Raw genomic sequence first — 20449 nt, 5'->3', positions numbered from 1 at the left:
TAATAGCTCTTCTTATACAGTGGTGTCCCGCATACCAAGCGCTTCGTTTAATGACGAATCCGCATAGCGATGTGTTTTTTGCGATCGCATTGTGATGTTTTAGATGTAAAACATCACATAATGATGTTTTTTAAACAGCTGATTGGCAGTTCCAAAATGGCCACCGGGTAAAGAAAATGGCTGCCCGTAGTGTTTTCGCGCCCTTTCCTTGCTTACCAGGCAGCGAAAATGGCGGCCGCATGGAGGGTTTTCGCAGAACGGTGAGTTTTTTGCCCATAGGAACGCATTAAACATGTTCTAATGCGTTCCTATGGGCATCTTTGTCCCGCATAGCGACAAATCCGTATAGCAACAATTTTTTCGGAACGGATTATTGTCGCTATATGGGGCATCACTGTACTGAGAAAGCTACTTGGATGAGTAGCAAAACATTTCAACCTAATAAGAGTTCAGTTGCCATGACTTAACTTTCAGGTAACGTTTTCTGGATGACCTGACAATCTTCACAGATATATTACTACACATTAGACCATCATCTTTTCTTTTTATGCTAAAAGGATTGCTGTCTGTCTGTGAAAACAAGCACTGTGGAATGTTCTGCATTTTCCATAAACTGTGTGCTAATCTTCTTCCTGTTTATTCAAATGACCCATTCTAACAAGTGGCCAGATCATTTTACTCAGCCTGGCCAGAAACCAGGTAAAAAGACACACCATAGCCATATTAATGGTTCTGGGGTGAATCTTTATCTGTGTCTGCCTGAACCTTCCTGATTATCCCTGCCAGGTCTCTTTGTGCTGACTGGATTTCTTATCTGAAATCACTGTCTTAGTCTCCGCCCCTATTCAAGATTGGAACAGAAAATGTTTCTAGCCTCTCTCTTCAATGTCTATAATCCCCTTACATTATTCCTGTTGGAGTTCCAATGTTGCCCACTTCAAGACAATCTAACAAGACTAAGGAGAGGTAATATTTGCCACTCATTATCTTCTTGAAGTATCTTCACACACTGATGGCTCTCCAATCTACCTCCCTTTCCTTTGTGAGTATGTGTGTGGCAAAGCAAAGCATGCTGCTTATATACCGCCCCATAGTGCTTCAAGCACTCTCTGGGTGGTTTACAAGTTAATTATGCAGGCTACACATTGCCCCCCCCCCCCGCTAGCTGGGTACCCATTTTACCAACCTCGGAAGGATAGAAGGCTGAATCAACCTTGAGCCGACTACCTAGTACTGAACCCCAGGTCATCACAATTTTAGCTGCAGTACAGCAGTTTAACCACTGCACCACAGGATGCATAAATTTCTTTCTTAAAACACCTAATTCTTACAGATTCAAGGCTAAAGCCTCATAAAACAAAGTGCACTTTTCTTTCTCTTCTTTACTTGTGTTATGGAAATATCAACCCAGAACATAAAATGACTCTGACAAATTTCTGAGGTGTAGTATAAGGAACAAGCTTCATTACGCACTGAAGCAGCGGGGAAGCTCTTAGCAGTAAATTACCACCAAGAACTTCAAAATAAATGAGGTAGCAGTATGATTATATATCAAAAAGTCCTATCTATTTCATGCCCAATCGACCAATGAGCTTACAATCTGTCTAGATCATCCCCCCCTCCAACCCCAATTGTCCACCCCCTTCTCTGTATACATTATGATTAATTGATCAGATTATATGGCATCAGCAGTTTTACAACAAAATATATGTCATAGTACATTGGGTCAACTTGACCTGGAAGCCCCCCTCCCATCTGTAGCGTGCACCATCTTCCTGTTTTTCAGAATTAACCATGAATACAGGCTCTGTTCCAGACAAGTTTCCTCCCTTCAGGCCTTTTTGTGGTTACTGTTTCAGCAATCTTGTTAGTCACTACATACAAAAGACCAGCTAATGACATCCATCAACCACAGTGACAGATAATCTCTTCTCCTTATTACAACAATACACCCACAAGACACACTAATTCCCCATCTACAGAAAAAGACAAAAGCCTATCTCACAGCCATAAATACTGCACTCCCATAGCCAACTCCAGAGCACAGAGTGCTGTCCTCTGAAGATGCCGGCCACAGAGACTGGCGAAACGTTAGGAAGAACAACCTTCAGAACACGGCCAAAGAGCCCGAAAAACCCACAACAACCAATCTCATTAGTGTCAGCAAAGCATATCGACCAAGCATTATCTTAAAATATCACATATGGTACAGTAGATGACAGTGACTAGCGTCTGTTAGCCATTTCCCAAGCTATCTGGTTCTCTAAGTAAAATTTGTTCATAAGTGGCTTTTATTCTCCGTGACACTTGTTTATCAAGAAAGAATCAGCTTAAAATAATATTAATCTTTTCCTCCCTTTACAATATCCTGTAAAAGCTTCTGTTGTACAGTATATTGTTATTCTCATTTGCCTAATACAGGTTTCCACATTTATTTTGTGGTATCTCTTTGTCAATTAACCTTATAGGCAAAACACAACATAAGCAGCATTTTAAACTGCACTTCACTTTCATCTCTTCTTTGTTTCACATGACATCATTGTTCTCATGAAAACTGGCAGGAACTGAATGAGTTACTTCTGCCTTGTTATCTTATCACTAGCTTTGTTTCAAAATAATCTGGCTGTATTGTAAACTATCTGCTGATTCTCAGCAACCTCTAAGGCATATTTTAAAATAATTTTTTTCATTTTTAGGTCAGCACCTCTGCACCCCATAAACTCAATTTCTTTCAATAATTCACTATGCTGAGCCATGCAAGCTTGCTTCTTTTGAGCCTATATTTCCCCATAATGAATATGTGTTATACCTTAATTATTTTGTTTACAATGATGTTACCCTTACGAATAGCTCAGTGTGGGTGTGATATCCTCAGTCCAATCTGTTTTAAGATGTGCTACTGCCACAGCTCAAAGGTCCCTTGTGGGGGCGTCTCTGAACTTGTGTGACCTTTACACATATGCTCTGAGAACATACCTGGTAACAGAAGACAATATCAGATATCTGTTTTTGGAATCAAATATGCTAGCTAAAATCCCCTCAGTGACCAGCTTGCCACCAAATTAATGGCTTTAGGATGAATTATATAACAATGGCTAAAAAAGACTAAGGTATGCATGTTAAGCTAAAAATTTAGATACAATAGAAAGTACTGTATGTTGTACTTGGCAGTCAAAACTAGAGCTTGGGTTCAAAGTTTTCCACATCCTGTTGTAACTTGAAATGTCATCTGTTGACCTTTCCACTGATTGGTATTTATATATGTACGCTATGTCGTTGCAATACGAAAGCTTTGTTTCGAAAAGTATTAAATGTCTAGCTATCTGGCCATGAGATTCTTCTCTCCTACTTCTTTCTTACTTTGCTTCTTGCTTCTTTTGTATACTTTATATTTGTCATTAAATATAAATAATTCTGTGATTGCTGTCTCCTACCTTTCACCAGGATATACATACCTCCTGGCTGGCCTACTGATTTCCATTATATTCATATACAGTATATAATATATGAGTATCCCTGTAGGTTTTAAATCCTTCTACGTTAATTCCTGTTTTACAGTTATGAAGTACATTTCACTGTTTCTGATGAGAACAGAAGCATCTGAAGAGAGGTTAAGCCATCATATCTTTCCATATAGTCCCATGAGTGCTAGGAAGACTGGTGTATTTGTCTCTGTGTAGTTGAACATAAATAATAAAGGGAAAACAGGTTGTGCTGCAGTTATCTCGGTCCAAGGTGTCCTGTGCATGACCGAGTTACAGAATTCAATATTTAGACAAAGCTAAATCCCAGAACCTTTTATACCAATAACTCATAAATAGTTTGTGAAGATTCTCATCATCCAGGTAAGGTTTTCCAAGACTGGTGAAGCTACTTGGATGAGTAGCAGAACGTTTCAAGCTAACAAGAAAGAAGTCCAGTTGCCAAGACTCAACTTCCAGACATTCATAAGTAGGTTATCCAGTGATTTGCAAGTTCTTGGTGTGTAGCAAGAAGTAGGAAAGTGATAAAATCTTTATGCAGTAACGTGGAGTTGTTGTCCAGAAAAAGGTTTAGTACGTTTTTCACCCCTTGCGGTTGAGAATTTCCCCCCCTTTCTGCTTGAGAAGAAGTTACATTTACTGCAACATGTGCATGAAAGAGCTATCAGTACATGCAAAGAAACATGGAGATGATAAGATCCGTTGTATATGAGTGACATAGAAATCTAATAAATAAATAAATAAATAAATAAATAAATAAAGAAAGAAAGAAAGAAAGAAAGGCAAATGAACAAAGTTAATAACTCATGGATCTTATGAAATGCATGCTATCCACAAAAATAGTGGAGGTGATGCAAAATCTTGTTTTCCTTCAACAAACTAACAAGGTCACCTGTGTTGAAATCTTGTTTAGTAAACTGCAATTTGTTTTGAACTTTGGTTGTAATATATTTATCAGTGTATTTTATTAATTTCTTTATTTTATGTATTCAAAATATTGTTACCCCGCCTTTCTCCTTAAAAAGAACCTAAGGTGGCTTACATCATTAAAAAGACAATATATATAAATCCAAAACCAAAAAGTATACAAATATTTTAAAAGAATTAAACAAATATGTGAGATTGACAACAGAAAAGACCCTCTCCCATGTTCCCATCAAATTCACTTGTAAGGGTGGTAGGACTGAGAGAAAGATCTTCCCTTATTATCTCAAGGCCTGGGCAGGCTCATAACAGGAGATGTGGTTTGAAGATAGCTTGGACCTAAACTGGTTTGGGCTTTATAGGTTAAAACCATCACTTTGAATCATGCCTTGAAACAGGTTGGCCGACAGTGGAGCTGCTGTAACAGGAGGGTTATTTGATCCTTGTTAACCAGCCCCAGTTAACAATCTGGCATTTGGGACCCACTGAAGTTTCTGAACTTTCCAAAGGCAGACCCACATAGAGCATATTACAATAATTCAGACAAGATATAACTAAGACATGTGTCACTATGTCCAGATCAGACATCTCCAGGAGCAGGTGGAGCTAGCACACCAGTTTTAACTGTGTGAATGCACTCCTGGTCACCAGGAGTCCAGGAAAACATCCAAGCTGTGCACCTGTGTTTTCAGAGGGAGTGTAACCTCATATAGCACAAACAAAATCCCTATTCCTTGATCTGCCTTTTGACTGACCAGGAGCATCTCTGTCACATCTGGATTACATTTTAGTAATCCATCACACACTGGTGACACAAAACCTCAAAACTCCATACAATCTCTCTCAGAAGTTTCATGTAGATGCTAGATAACATGGGGGGGGGGGCAGAAACCTGAGGACCCTACAGGCTCATAGCCTGGGTGTAGAATAGGAGTCCCCCAGCACCACTTTCTCAGCTCTCCCCTCCAGAAAGGATGGGAACCTCCATAAAGCCGTGTTTCCAAGTCCTATCCCAAAAAGATGGCCCAGAAAGATATCACGGTTGATGGTACTGAAAGCCACTAAGAGGTCCAGCAGAATCAACAGGGACACACACCCCCTCTGTCCAGTTCCTAGCATAGGTCATTCACTAAGGTGACCAAAGCGGTCTCCATGACAAGAGGTGTATAAGAGTGACCCCAAAGGTAATGGGACTTTGTATAAGCTCGTACATTTTGCACTTAGTTTTACCTTTTGCTGACAAAATCATCATCAAAGAAGCAGATAAAGGCTATGATGTGGTTGTCATGGATACATTGAACTACACACAGGAAGCTGAGAGACAATTATCCTACTTTTAATTTTACCAACAAAAATAAAACTAGTTTCTTGGTGAAGCACTGTGTGTTCGCTCCTTTCCTTGACCCTGGCTACTTCACCCAGAGAAGATATGGTATTTCCTTCAGAAAAGTACAGTGATTTATCCCACATAATTTCCCTGGAATAAATATGTTACAATGGACCCTCGACTTACAGACGGCTCGACTTACAGACTTTTCGAGTTATAGACTTCTCTGGCCGCAAAATTTAGATTTGACTTGCAGCCGGAGAATCGACCTACAGACCAGAAAAAAAACAAAATGGAACAAAAATAGAATAAAAACTGCCAGTTATGGGATTAATCGGTTTTCAGTGCATTGTAGGTCAATGGAGATTCGACCTACAGACTTTTCGACTTGCAGCCACCGTTCCAATACGGATTAATTCCGTAAGTAGAGGGTCCACTGTATTCTAATCCTGGTCAGGATGGAAAAGCTCCACTTAATTTTCCCCCACTCACTCACATGCAGACAACAGTGGCAGAATACAAATGAAGACAAAAAATGAAATAAAGATAAAAATATACACCCTGAAGAAAATTAATGGAGAATTTTACTGTCACATTCCACTAGATGACAGTGTGGTAATGATGTTCTGTGCTAGGGAGATTGTGCCTGTAACTGCTCTTCCAGATTAATTTGTGCTGAATTCAGGTGTTCAAATGTGCCACAGTTAATCAACCCTGGCATTGTAAGCAAGTTAGAATGAGAGCTTGAAAAACAGGCCTTCTCGGCAGTGGCTCCTCGCCTCTGGAACCGCGATTCGCGCGGCCCCCACGCTGGGCACCTTTAAAACCCAATTAAAAACATGGCTGTTTATTCAGGCCTTCCCTCCAGCCAACTCTTGATTTTTTCTTACTTTTCCTTTTCCTTTTTACTGCTGTTCTTGTTTGATTATGTATGTATTTGTCTATGTTTTATTATTTGATTTTATATGGAAGCCGCCTAGAGTGGTCTGGTGGGCCAGATAGGCGGGGTATAAATTAAATAAATAAATAAATAAATAATTTTTATTGATATATGTGCAAATAATTGCAGCTATGGTAATAATTGGGGACGTGGTGGTGCTGCGGGTTAAACCGCAGAAGCCTCTGTGCTGCAAGGTGAGAAGACCTGCAGTTGTAAGATCGAATCCACGCAACTGAGTGAGCCCTCGTCGCTTGTCCCAGCTCCCACCAACCTAGCGGCTTGAAAGCATGCAAAATGCAAAAATGCGAGTGGATAAATAGGTACCACCACAGTGGGAAGGTAACGGCATTCCGTGTCGAGTCGCACTGGCCACGTGACCACGGAAGATTGTCTTCGGACAAAACACTAGCTCTGTGGGTTGGAAACGGAGATGAGCACCGCCCCCTAGAGTTGGACACGATTGGACAAATTGTCAAGGGGAACCTTTACCTTTACCTTATGGTAATAATTATGTGTTCAACCCTTGCTACGGTTTCCTAGGTATAAGTGCTCAGAAGTGGTTTACAATTCCCTGTTGGCACTCTTGAGACTCTGCTTTGCCCAGAACTACACAGGCTGGCTCTTCACATGGAGGCACAATGAGGAATAAAACTCCTATACTCCAACCCAATGAACTATTCAACCAGCTAGTTAGAGTTCTCATGTATCCAATAGGTAATAGTTGTAGCTTTAAAAAAAAAAAAGAAGCAAATCCTTACTTTTCCATTTGTCTGATATACCTAAAATTGATATTTTCAGTTGTTTTTTAAACTGAATGCCAGAAGTCACTAGACCAGTGATGGTGAACCTATGGCACACATGCAACAGTTGGCACACAGAGCTGTAAGTTGCCATAGAGAAATACTTACCCGTCCTCCAATCCTGGATTTCGGCATTCCCCTCTGCTGGTGCAGTGGTCTAGCGGAGGGGTGCAATGGCAACCATTACCAGTCTAGTGCAATGGGGGATTGGAGGACCAGTAAGTATTTATTTGTTAATACCACCCACTTTTTTTTGGGGGGGGGGAACAAGCATTTAACTCTTGCAGTACAGGAGCAGTTGTTTTTTCTAAACAAAACTTCATCATTCAGGTTTTAATTGCAGTATTGGCACTTTGAAATAAATAAGTTGATTTTGTGTTGCAGTTTGGGCACTCAGGCTCAAAAAAAGTTCACCATCACTGCATTAGGCACTCAGAGGCAGCCACTGCCCTCAAGCAGCAGATTTTGCAGTACCAGTGTATTTTTGCTATCTATCCATGGCATGGATCCATGTGAATTTTAAGGTACGCTCATCTCTAAATCATTGCCCATCTCCATTTCCTTGGTTGTGGCACTGGTGTGAGAAGTTGGACTGGAAGCTTTTTTGAAGTGGAATATTTTCTCCCAACTGGTACTCTGCAAGGAGCTATCCATGAAGTGCTCATGGTGTTGATGAGGCTTGCCAGGTCTCAGAGAATGAGCTGCTGTGCCAGGAAATGGCTGGGCTCCCCTGAATCTCCAGGCCAGGCAAACAAATGTGAGGAGCAGTGGTGGAAGGGAAGGAGCAAGTCTCATTTATTGTTACGGGGTGGCCATAGTGTTTGGGTACCCAACTCCAACCCTCTCTGAATGGCACCAGGGCTGACTGGCTTCCTGTGTCTGTCCAACATGACACATAATATACTTGCTTAGGAGCTCAGACAGGGAACCCACAATGCCTAGCTCACTCCCTCACACATGCATGGAGAAATATTATGTTCCCAATTCCTGTGACATCACAAGGCCCCAAACCATGACTTCACAAAGACCCACCCCAGGCATTGGACCCCAGATATAATGAGGGGATGGGGAAGATAATCCCATGACAGCCCCTGACAAACAAGACAGCGCTTCAAAATCATTCCTGAAAATTCTTTTATTGGTTTTGGAAAAGAGGCTAAATGGGTATACTCAGTGCAGACAACAATCTGGTTCAGCTCCAGCAGGACCCTTGCCTTCTGGTCTCTCGCATCCCCCTGGGATAGATGACGCTTCAGGCCCTATGAGAGAGAGAGAGAGAGAACAACTAAGGGGCGAGCTCGTCCACTGCCGTCAACCGGCTTAAACTTGGGTGTATCCACTGACCAATGTTCTGGCAACTTCTTCCCGAAGTTCTGCCTGCCAACATCCACTGGCTTCCACCAGGAATATCCACCTGTTCATCTCTTCCACTCGACTTCTGAAGCCAGCCTCTGCCAGCTCCCGAATGCTTGGGTCACACACACGCCCTGGTGACATCCCCATGGAACGCCAACCAGCCCATTCTCTCTCTCTCTCTCTCTCTCTCTCACACACACACACACACACACACAGTTTGGGCACTCGGGCTCAAAAAGGTTCACCATCACTGCACTAGCCTGTGATTCAACTAATGTGTGCTCCCATCTATTCACATAATTGCAGCAAGAAACAGTGTGAGCCACAGCATGAGTAATCTCTTTAACCTTGCAATGTTCCTCCCCTGCTATTCAGGCAGCCCTCACTCCTCTAAATATCTCAGCAGTTTACAAATTGCATAGTACAGTGGTGCCTCGACTTACGAACTTAATCCATTCCAGAAAATGGTTGTAACCCGAATTGGTTGTAAGTCAAAGCACCAAAAAAGCCCAAACAAACACGGCAAGCCCCATCGGAATGCGCTGGGGCTGGGGGGAAAATCACCAAAAAACAAAAAAAGATCACAGCACAGAAACATAACCCCCCCAGCCCAAACCCACACTGCAAAACCCTGTATACACTCACCCAGAAGCAGAAAGCAGCACCAGGCAGTCCGAAGCCTCTCTGCAAACGCACACACTCTAACCATTGGGATGAAAGAGCTACAAAGAAGGAGCCTCTTTGCCAACCAACGGCGAGCATTTTGAATTCCTCGCCTTTTTGCCTACCTTTTTCTGATCATAATTCAAAGCTTCGGTTGCAAGTCAATGCAAAATTTTGCGGCCGGAGCTGGTCGTAACTCGAATTGGTCGTAAGTCAGGACGGCTATAAGTTGTGGTACCACTGTAAAAAGAATGAAGTTTTTCCTTACTAAGTTACAATCATACTGTAAGTTAGTTATGCCTCACTTATTGCAAAAAAGAAGGAAAAAGAAAAGAAAAGAGGGATTCTTATTATTTCCAGGATCTGATCAGAATAAATGTTATGGACCATACTAACACAATTGGCTTTTCATGTCAAGGAGAAATGAATGTAGTGAGAGTACTAAAATGGGCATACAGTACATACTTATTGTATTCAATGTGAATGTAGAACTAAGACATTTTTAATGTGGGAACTGTCAATGTATGAGGGGCTGAAACACAATCTCCCCAGTCCTCTGTCATCATTTCTGTTGCCATTCACATGCGAAGGATGATTTTCTGTCATTCATCTGCAACAGAATCTTGTCACTTTAGATTCAAGAGGACATTTCCAGATGGAGTTCATAAGCAAATAGCATTGCACAATTCTCCTGTCTTTTTTTCCTTAATGGATTTTCCACTGATTTTCCAGAGGTGGAACACTGAGGGAGAGTTACGAACAAGGTCTAGAGTTCTCATTAAGTTGAATGATTTAGTCTGATAATGGCATGATAAAAGCTTCACTTGAAATCACTCAGACTTTTCCAGGGTGACAGTAGTCTATGGCAGTGGTCCCCAACCTTTTTAATGCCAGGGACCGGTTTTGTTGAAGGCTATTCTTCCAAGGACCGGGGGGGGGGGGGGTTGCCACCGCCAGTGTCCATGAATGGGGGTGGCATGGTGGAGCATACATGCGTGTGGGTACTTGTTATGCAGTAGTATGTTATGCCATCATTTAAAGTGCCTCTGAGGAATCCTAAATAAAGATCAGCTATGCTAGTAGGTCTATCCTGACATTTTCTTAGTCACATCCTACAGCAGAAGCCATGGTCCACAGAGAGCTTTCAAAGCATCAGAGGGATCTCATTGTTAAAAAAGTATCAGTCAGAAGAAGGATATAAAAGAATTTTGAAGGCATTAGATATACCATGGAACACAGTGAAGACAGTCATCATCAAGTGTAGAAAATATTGCGCAACAGTGACATTATCAAGAACTGGATGTCTCTGCAAAAGTGATGAAAATACTAGAAGAAAATTGGTCAGGGAGGCTGCCAAGAGGCCTACAGCAACATTAAAGGAGCTGCAGGAATATCTGGCACGTACAGGCTGTGTGGTACATGTGACAACAATCTCCCGTCTTCTTCATATGTTTGGGCTGTGGGGTAGAGTGGCAAGACTTTTCTTACAAAGAAAAACATCCAAGCCTGACTAAATTTTTCAAAAACACATCTGAAGTATCCCAAAAGCATGTGGGAAAAAGTGTTATGGTCTGATAAAACCAAGGTTGAACTTTTCAACCATAATTCCAAAAGATCTGTTTGGTGCAAAAACAACACTGTACATCACCAAAAGAACACCATATCCACAGTGAAGCATGGTGGTGGCCACATCATGCTTTGGGGCTATTTTTCTTCAGCTGGGACAGGGACCTTAGTCAAGCTAGAAGGAATTATGAACAGTTCAAAAATACCAGTCAATATTGGCACAAAATCTTCAGGCTTCTGCTAGGAAGCTGAACATGAGGAGGAACTTCATCTTTCAACATGACAGTGACCCAAATCATACATCCAAATCAACAGAGGAATTGCTTCACCAGAAGATTAACCTTTTGGAATGGCCCAGCCAGAGCCCAGACCTGAATCCAATTGAATACGTATCTGTGGGGTGATCTGAAGAGGGCTGTGCACAGGAGATGCCCTTGCAATCGGACAGATTTGGAGTGTTTTTGGAAAGAAGAGTGGGCAAATATTGCCAAGTCAAGATGTGCCATACTGATAGACTCATACCCAAAAAGGCTGGGTGATATAATAAAATCAAAAGGTGCTTCGACAAAGTATTAGTTTAAGGGTGTGCACACAGATGCAACCATATTATTTCAGGTTTTTATTTTTACTTCCCTCCACCTAAAAGATTTCAGTTTCTTGTTCAACTGAGTTGTACAGTTCATAAGTCTCATTAAAGGTGGAAAAAGTTCTGAAATGATTTATTTTTGTCTCATTTTTTTACATCACAGACAATTGACATTTTAACAGGGGGTGTGTAAACTTTTTATATCCACTGTATTTGTTTGACCTTTTTTAGTATTTATATGCTCACTTGGGTTAGCCTTAATTTTGTGTTTTAATGTTGTAAGCTGCCTTAGTTCCTTTCAAGGAGAAAGATGTGGTAAAAATATTTTAAGTAAATAAATAAGTCCACATTAAGACTCATTAAGAACAGAAGCAGACATTTCAGACTACAATCTCCATCATTCCTAAATACTGGCCATGCTGTCTGGGGTACAATCTGGACCTATTAGTCTTACAAAAGACTTGTCTTAGGAGGATAATCATCAAAGATAGATTAAAAAACCATCACCTTCACATGTTTTCAGAATGTGCACACCCAACTGCACCAGTGCCAAGTTCTACATGAATAGAGAACTGCATTCATTCAGTTTTACTAGGGAGAGGCCAGTGTTGAGGTCTCTCATTTGTAACCCTACCCTATTTTCTCAGTTTTTTCTGTCTCATAGCCTAGAAACAATATATTTAAGAGAGAAAAATTAATACCTTGTCTTGTTGCTGCTAAACTGCTGTAAGAGGTGGCTGGATAGCTCAATGAACTGGGTACCTCACTGAGGAACCAAAGATTGGGAGTTCAATTCTCCACTGTGTCCCCCAAGAAAAGAGCTGCTCTGTGTAGTCTCAGACAAGATACAATATCTAAGAAAGCCCCAGAGGAGAGGAGCATAAACTACTTCTGATTATTTATTTATTTATTTATTTTAACTTATTTAACTTAGATGCCACCCACTCTACCCAAAGGTCTCTGGGCGGCTTACAACATTAGTCATTAGTCATACCTAGAAAATCCTGGAAAGGTCACTGTAAATTAGAGTTGAGTTGATAGCATGTAGTTATTGATCATGCAGAGTAGAGAAATAGCAGTAAGGGAATTTTTTTCCAAGGATGGGTGGTTCTGCTCCCTCCGTCTGCAGGGCAGTCTCTGTGGAGAGTTGGGCAAAACCACAAACTTCCCCAGCTCCCTGCCTGATGCTCCAGGCAGGCAACCTGGAAGGCACAGGAGGGCAGATAAGGCTGGCAATTGGGGCAGGGGGGTGCGTGCGCACGTGTATTTTGCAAGGGGAGAAGGAGGCAATGGGGTCCGTGCCTCCAGGCAGGCAACCTGGAAGGCACGGAAGGGCAGGAAAAGGCAGGCAATTGGGGCGGGGGAGGGGGGGGTGCGCGCGCGCGTATATTTTGCAAGGGGAGAAGGAGGCAATGGGGTCCGTGCCTCCAGGCAGGCAACCTGGAAGGCACGGAAGGGCAGGAAAAGGCAGGCAATTGGGGCGGGGGAGGGGGGTGCGCGCACGCGCGCTTGTGTATTTTGGAAGGGGAGGAGGCAATAGGGTCCGCGCCAGTGAATGGGAAGCCAGGCGATAGGGCAGGCAGGTGTGTCTGTGTGTTTTCGAAGGGGAAAAGGCGGGTGGGCGGGCGGGGGTGGGGCAGAGAAGCCCAAGGACCGGCACCGGGCCGCGGACCGGAGGTTGGGGACCCCTGGTCTATGGACTGATCTGTTTTAAGATGGAGTTTACCTGTTTAGATGTAATTTGACTGGCAATTAGACTTTGCAAAAATGATTTGTTCAAAAGGTTTTCTCCCCTTTTAATATATCATAATAACTCCATATTACCTTCTATGCATTATCTTGAAGATGCTACAGACAGGTTGACTTTCAAAGAATGTATTTTGGCATGTTTGAAATATGATGTGTGCAATCAGATCTGTCATTTCATAGCATACCAGAAGCATTTTAATTTTATGATGGGCTTTTGAACTTACATCTTTTCAAAGGAATAATGGCTTTTGACTGACAAATGCTTTTTTAAATGTTGAAAAATGGCGGGGGCCATACATGGGATCATAGTATGACAAAATACTTTGCATCAGAATTCTCTATTTTGATCTGCTTTTTTTGTAGCCCAAGAAATTTTGCATTGATCACAGTATTATGAAATAGATTATGAGATCTATGCTCTAAATATGCTGTGGAGTGCACAGTTTGATGCATGAGTTCTATGTTCATAACTGTGATTAGTCACAGGTGTGCCATAAAATGCCTTAAATGTTTTAATTGGACCAGTAATGACATTTTTACAAGACTTTACTATTTAAACATTAATGATGAAAGAATGAACTCACATAGAGAGGTTTGTGATTCATAGGCTGAAATCCTGTTGCTTAGCATAGTAATTTATACCAAGGTAGGCCCATTGACTCATTGCGGATCTGGTGGGTCCTTTGTAAGTTCCATTTATTCAAAAGGGCCTACTCTAGTTATGACTTATTTTAGCACAGTAAGTCTCAAGTAGAGTAGGCCCATTTGAATCAATGGAACATACAAAAGAGTGGACTCACCAAATCCCCACTGGTTCAATGGGGCGACTGTAGTGTGACTTATTAGTAGAGATGGGGGTATTTGTACAGTGGTGCCTCGCATAGCGAGGTTAATCCGTTCCGGATTAACCTTCGCTATAGCGAAACATCTCTGAACGGATCAAAAAAACCCATTGGAATGCATTAAACATCGTTTAATGCATTCCAAATGGGCCGAAAACTCACCGTTCAGCGATGCTACCTATGGCCGGCAGCCATTTTCGCGCCCTCGTTAAGCAAGGGGAGGGCGCGAAAACGCTGCGCGCGGCCATTTTGGGGCTTCCAGCGGCCATTTTGTCCTCCTAACAGCTGATCATTGGGGCTTCGTTTTGCGAAGATCGGTAAGCGAAACGCTTGCCGATCTTCGCAAAGCGAGTTTCGCCCTATCTAAACAACGTTGAGCGATCGCATTAGCAATCCCAAAAAAGGGATTGCTATGCGATTTCGTCGTTGTATGGTGCGCTCGTTAAGCGAGGCACCACTGTATTTGTATATGAATAGGAATACCCCTACACAGCTGGACTTAACAAGGGTCCAGTCCCTGGGGCCAGACCGGCCACTCATGCGTCTGGCAGTGGCGGCAGCCTTGGTCAGCCTTCCAATCACTCCGAGACCGCTACTCTCTTTCCGCTCATCTAGCCAACTCCAGTCAGGTGGAGGGAGGATGAGTTTCCCTGCACAGATGCTGAATGGCTGGATGAGCGGAAAGAGAGCAGTGCTTTGGGAGCAACTGGAAGGCTGACCAAGGCTGCCACCATGTCCAGAAACATGAATGGATGGGGCCAGATCCTAATTGTGTCCCCCTGGGGCTGGACCCTTGTTATGTCCAGCTGTGGGAGGTATTTGTATTTGTATATGAATAAGAATACCCCCATCTCTGCTTACGAGGCTAATGAACAGGATTTCAGCCATTGATGTATAAGAGATTCCTTAGATTTCAGCATATCTGAGCATTTAGGGGGAAAGCATATTTTAGCTCTTATTTTTAAAATAATCAGTTAGCTCAGAAGCAAATTTAAAAGAAGATACAGTAGGTCCATTTAAAATAAGAAATACCTTGCTAGCAGCGATGAAGATATTATTTTTTTAAAAAAAGAACACAATATTCCTTTAAAGATTTTACAATCTCTTCTTTTAAAGCAAGGACAGTAGTCATTCCATAAGGAAATTTAATGAAGGCTGGTTCTTCAGCATCTACATCTGATCCTAGAATATTGGCAGAAGCAGTTACAGCAATGAAAGCATTGGCTGTTTTGTTTGCAAGGCATATATATTTGATGATGTGGATTCTGCTTCATGAAATTTTATCCCTAAATAAATCTATGCATCTTTTAAAAGATAACATTGAAAATTCTATTAAATTGCTATACAGGACAGAATTCTATTCTACTGCAAACATCTTAGTAAACAGACTGGCATATGTTTACTAGCATTCTGCAGTAGTAATAGATGTCAGTAGATGAATTGAGTAGATGTGAACAGAAAATTCTCTTTGCCTCAAACATGCAGGACACATGATCCATGTGTGGTATACAGTTGAACATTCTACAGAGAGGGACAGAAGTGGTGAGGCTGCCTTTACACTGCAAGCAATGAAGCAACACTGTGCTTTATGAGTTTTCATTTCCTCCCATCATTCTCACAGATAAAGAAGATATTGTATGCTAAGAGGAAGTGTGGGTAGAGCCCATTAGGTCATGCAGATATGAAGTACAGTACTGTAAGAACTTACTGGGAGTTGAACTGGGAACTGCTTCATGTCTGCATATTTGTCCTCTGTAGTGAGCTGTAAGTGTTGCCTTCAGCACTTGCCTGTGTAGTTCTGTGAGGGCAGTAATATATATTACAGAGAATTCATCATTAGAAGTTAAAATCTGTTAGTGTTCTAGAGATATGATTCTGGTAGACCTTCATGAGAAAACAATAACAATTATTCCAAATGATCATTGTGTTTAGCTCCCTAGTCACAAAAGAAGCAAGCAAATGTACAAAACACATGAGACATGAAAATCTCCTGCTGTTACTATCAGATGTTTTCAACACTTAAGAAATTATCTCATGATAAAAAACTCCCCTGGATTGCAAGGAGATCAAACCTATCTGTTCTAAAGGAAATCAACCTTGAGTGCTCACTGGAAGGACAGATCCTGAAGCTGAGGCTCCAATACTTTGGCCATCTCATGAGAAGAGAAGACTCCCTGGAAAAGACCGTGATGTTGGGAAAGTGTGAGGGCAAGAGGAGAAGGGGACGACAGTGGATGATATGGTCGGACAGTGTCATTGAAGCTACACTGATGAATTTGACCCAACTCTGGGAGGCAGTGGAAGACAGGAGGGCCTGGTGTGCTCTAGTCAATGAGGTCACAAAGAGTCGGACACGACTTAATAACTAAACAACAACAATGATAAAATACCTGTAGCACATGGTTTAGCCCTGAATCCCCTGTCTATTTTTTAAAAAGTCTTTCTGGTTCTGATGTGCTCCTATGAACTCTTTACTTTGGCTTTGATCCTGATCTTTGGCTTAGCAGTTTAGTCTTCTTGGCTTGCTGTTTAATCCACATGGCCCATGACTTCACCCATTGATCAGTTTTTAGGCTTGTTCTTCAGTGCTTGTGTCTATTTTGCCATTTGGTTCTGATTTCTGCTTGGTCATTGGTTGGTATCTCATTGATGCCTCAGCTCTGTGAGTGCTGATCTCTGACTGTCCATTTTGTTTACTGGGTTAGGCCTCTTGCTTTCCAGCTCTTGACATGTTTTAAGTAGTTGTCTATGTCTTAGCTCTGAGGGGTGGGTTCATGAGCCTTCTATCTCTGTACTCCATACATTCTGCGTAGGCTGGATGTAGGGTGGTAATAATATGAAGGAGAGGAGGAAAATCCTTCAAATGTTGGATATTTCTCAACATTTCATTACATGCTGTATAACTGCAGGAAAAAGATAGAGACAACAATATAGCAATTTTGATAAAAGCAGCAAAAGGGAATACCAAGGATTTTGTTAATCCCCTTTGGGAAGTTCTTCAGAAGCTGGATTTCAAAATTCTGGTTTATATCAAGGAAACAGAAGATACCAAGTCTGCACAAGGAAAATAAAGAGAGACCAAGCTTTTTGCATGATGTCATTTTGCCATTTGCCAAAATGGGGTGCAAAATAGCAAAGGGCCTTTCAAAAACAGCCTTTTTGTACTGTAAAGAAAAGGCCAAAGGCAATAAGGAACAGTGAACTTAGTGTTCTTATCCAAAAACTAAATTCAAACAATCCATTGCAGATTTGAATGATTAAATTTTTCTAGACATATTTTTCTCAGGGACATGATTCAATAAAAATCTGAAGCATAAAGGACCACTATAAATGTACTGTCGTGTGCATCAAATTGTTATTGAACAATGTCCGTAAAAAAAAAGCTGCATAGAACAATGAAAACATTTAAATTGGCAATACATAATCATAGCAAATGCTATTTTCTAGAGTTAGTAATTTTTTCAACAGTTGCTAAGCAAAAATCTGTGACATTTTCTACTTTGGTTAAAAATGGCAGACTCAGCAGCAAAATATTTGTGTATCAGACCCTAGCACTAGCAGTTGGAGTTTTTTGGCATTTGCACAATGAGGTATTTCATACTTTCTTGTGCACATGGAAGCTTTGTTTGTTCAAGTAGGCAATCTCTTCCTGCACAAAGGCAAGCTGGGTGAATGAACAGAACTAGCATGTTGACTGTTAATGAAGCATTTCACTTCATTAACAGTGAACAGGATTCTGGCTCTTGTGTAAATCAACATAATTTTCAGACAACATTTTACTTCTCGAATTAAACTCCAAACCTATGCTTGCTGTCAGGGCTTGGCATGGTTGGCACTGACTAGAAAACATTATCTAGAAAAGACATCAGAAACTACTGGTGGTTATGTTCTGATTACTACCACTCTTCTGACCAGTTAGTTCTTTCTTTTGATGTGTGATTCCTCCCCTGTTATTTCCCTGTACCCATGTGGAAAAGGCAAAGAGCAGTAGTAGCTGCTGTTGCTCCTGTCACTTCACAACAAAAGAACCATCACACTAGATCAGACCAAAGGCTTGCCTAGCTCAGCCTTCTGTCCATGCAATGGCCAACCAGTTACCCATGGGAAGCCCACCAGCAGGAAATTCTGAAACACATGTATGTAATTACCTGTGGAAGGCTGGGGCCCAAGGCAGGTATGCTTTATATTTGAACAATTTCCTTTGTTAAAAAACCATTTTTTAAAAACACTTCAGGAATCTGAAGAGATGGTTACAGCAGAAGCACCACACAGGACTCTAAAGCAAAATTCTGCAGCTAGAAATAAGAGCCAAACCATTGTTTAAAAAGCCCTCTTTGAATCCCACATTACTGAATAATTACCAGCCAGTATCTAATATCCCTTTCTCAGGGAAGGTGCTAGAGCAGGTTGTGGCCTCTCATCTCCAGAGGTTTCTAGATGAGACAGATTGTCCAGATCTATTTCAATCTGGCTTCAGGCCTGGTTATGGGACAGAGACAGCTTTGGTCGCCTTGGTAGATGACCTATGCTGGGAACTGGATAGGGGATCTGGTTGGTTGGTTGGTTGGTTGGTTGGTTGGTTGGTTGGTTGGTTGGTTGGTTGGTTGGTTGGTTGGTTGGTTGGTTGGTTGGTTGGTTGGTTGGTTGGTTGGTTGGTTGGTTGGTTGGTTGGTTGGTTGGTTGGTTGGTTGGTTGGTTGGTTGGTTGGTTGGTTGGTTGGTTGGTTTTTATACTGCCCATCTGGCTGCTAAGGCTACTCTGGGCAGTTTACAAATTCCATCATTATAAAACAACAATACAAAGAATAACTGATTAACAACTTAAAACAAAATGCAACACTATTGATAATAAAACAATAATAATAATGATAAAATCTGTGTTCCTGTTGATTTTGCTGGACCTCTCAGTGGAATTCAGTGCTATAACCTGTATCACTTGAATGGGACTTGGAGGCATTGTTTTATGGCGACTTCAGTCCTACTTGGAGGAGAAAACTCAGGTGGTAGTGCTGGGGGAGCCATGTTCAACAACCTGGCTGCTGACCTGTGGGGTCCTCTAGGGTTCTGATTTGTCTCCTATGTTATTAAACACCTACACAAAACCATTGGGAAAGATTATCTAGGGTTTTGGGATTTGATATCATCAGTATATGGATGACACCCAACCAAGGGTTTTGCCAAGTTGCCTGCACATTCGCATGCGCGTGACTCCGCTTTCCTCCATGTAACTGTCTTCCTCCTCTGTTCATCAATCATGTTATGTTCCAGTTGCAACGGAATCCAACATGTGGGGGGCGGGTGGAGACGTGCACGCACACAGGGGTGGAGTTGCGTGCATGAGAGGCAGATACCTGCCCAGCCAGGGTGAAAATTAGAGAGTATGTTGCACCCAATTCTACCTCTCCTTGTCCAAGAAAGCTGCTTCGGTTCTAGATCAGTGTTCAGTATCAATAATGGACTGGATGAGGGTGAATAAACTGAAACTAAATCCAGACAAGACAGAAGTGCTCCTGATCCGTCAAAAGGCAGATTAAGAAATAGAGATGCAGTGGGCACTGGATGGAGTTACACTCCCATTGAAAAAACAGGTGTGCAGCTCCTGGATTCTTCCCTGAGCCTGGATGCACAGGTATCAGCGGTGGTCAGGAGTGCATTTGGCAATTAAGACTAGTGCACCAGTGCTTAAGAGGTCTGAAAATTAGGTAAATACAACCTCAGATTAACAACACATTTCATATCATGTCATATTGTGTCATTGCTTATTTTACAAAAAATAAAGCCAAAATGAAAAAGCTGTGTGTGAAAAACTAAGTACACCTTATGATTCAATAGCTTGTAGAACCACTTTTAGCAACAATAACATGAAGTAATAATTTTCTATTTGATTTTATCAGACTTTCACATCATTGTGGAAGAATTTTGGCCCACTCTTCTTTACAACATTGCATCAGTTCACTGAGGTTTGCAGGCATTTGTATATTCAGAGTTCGCTTAAGGTTCCTTCACGGCATTTCAATTGGATTGGGTCTTGACTTTGACTGGCCCATTGCAACACCTTGATTCTTTTCCTTTCCACCTATTCTTTTATATGATGATGATGATGATGATGATGATGATGATGATGATGATGATGATGATGATGATGATGATGCAGTTTCTCTGAGCATTGCATGGTCTGAGCTTGGGGTGAGCTTGAGGTGAATTTGCTTGGGCAT

General features: G+C 41.7%; 1 long non-coding RNA gene across 2 annotated transcripts; it reads right to left on the bottom strand.

Moving 5' to 3' along the window:
• Window positions 1-7417: 7417 nt before the first annotated feature.
• Window positions 7418-20342, bottom strand: LOC110078255 (uncharacterized). Of its 2 annotated transcripts, XR_013536746.1 has the most exons (5): window positions 18384-20342; window positions 16626-17138; window positions 15944-16033; window positions 9618-9732; window positions 7418-8732 (listed from the first exon to the last, which is right to left on the bottom strand). It is a non-coding gene; the product is annotated as an uncharacterized LOC110078255 (long non-coding RNA). The 2 variants fall into 2 exon arrangements; XR_002300412.3 differs by lacking the exon at window positions 18384-20342 and having other exon boundaries at window positions 16626-18336.
• Window positions 20343-20449: the final 107 nt, after the last annotated feature.

This window comes from Pogona vitticeps, chromosome 5, assembly GCF_051106095.1.
Source record: "Pogona vitticeps strain Pit_001003342236 chromosome 5, PviZW2.1, whole genome shotgun sequence".
Lineage (NCBI taxonomy): Eukaryota > Metazoa > Chordata > Lepidosauria > Squamata > Agamidae > Pogona > Pogona vitticeps.
Note: the sequence above shows the minus strand (reverse complement) of the source record. Positions and strands in the feature narration are given on the sequence as shown.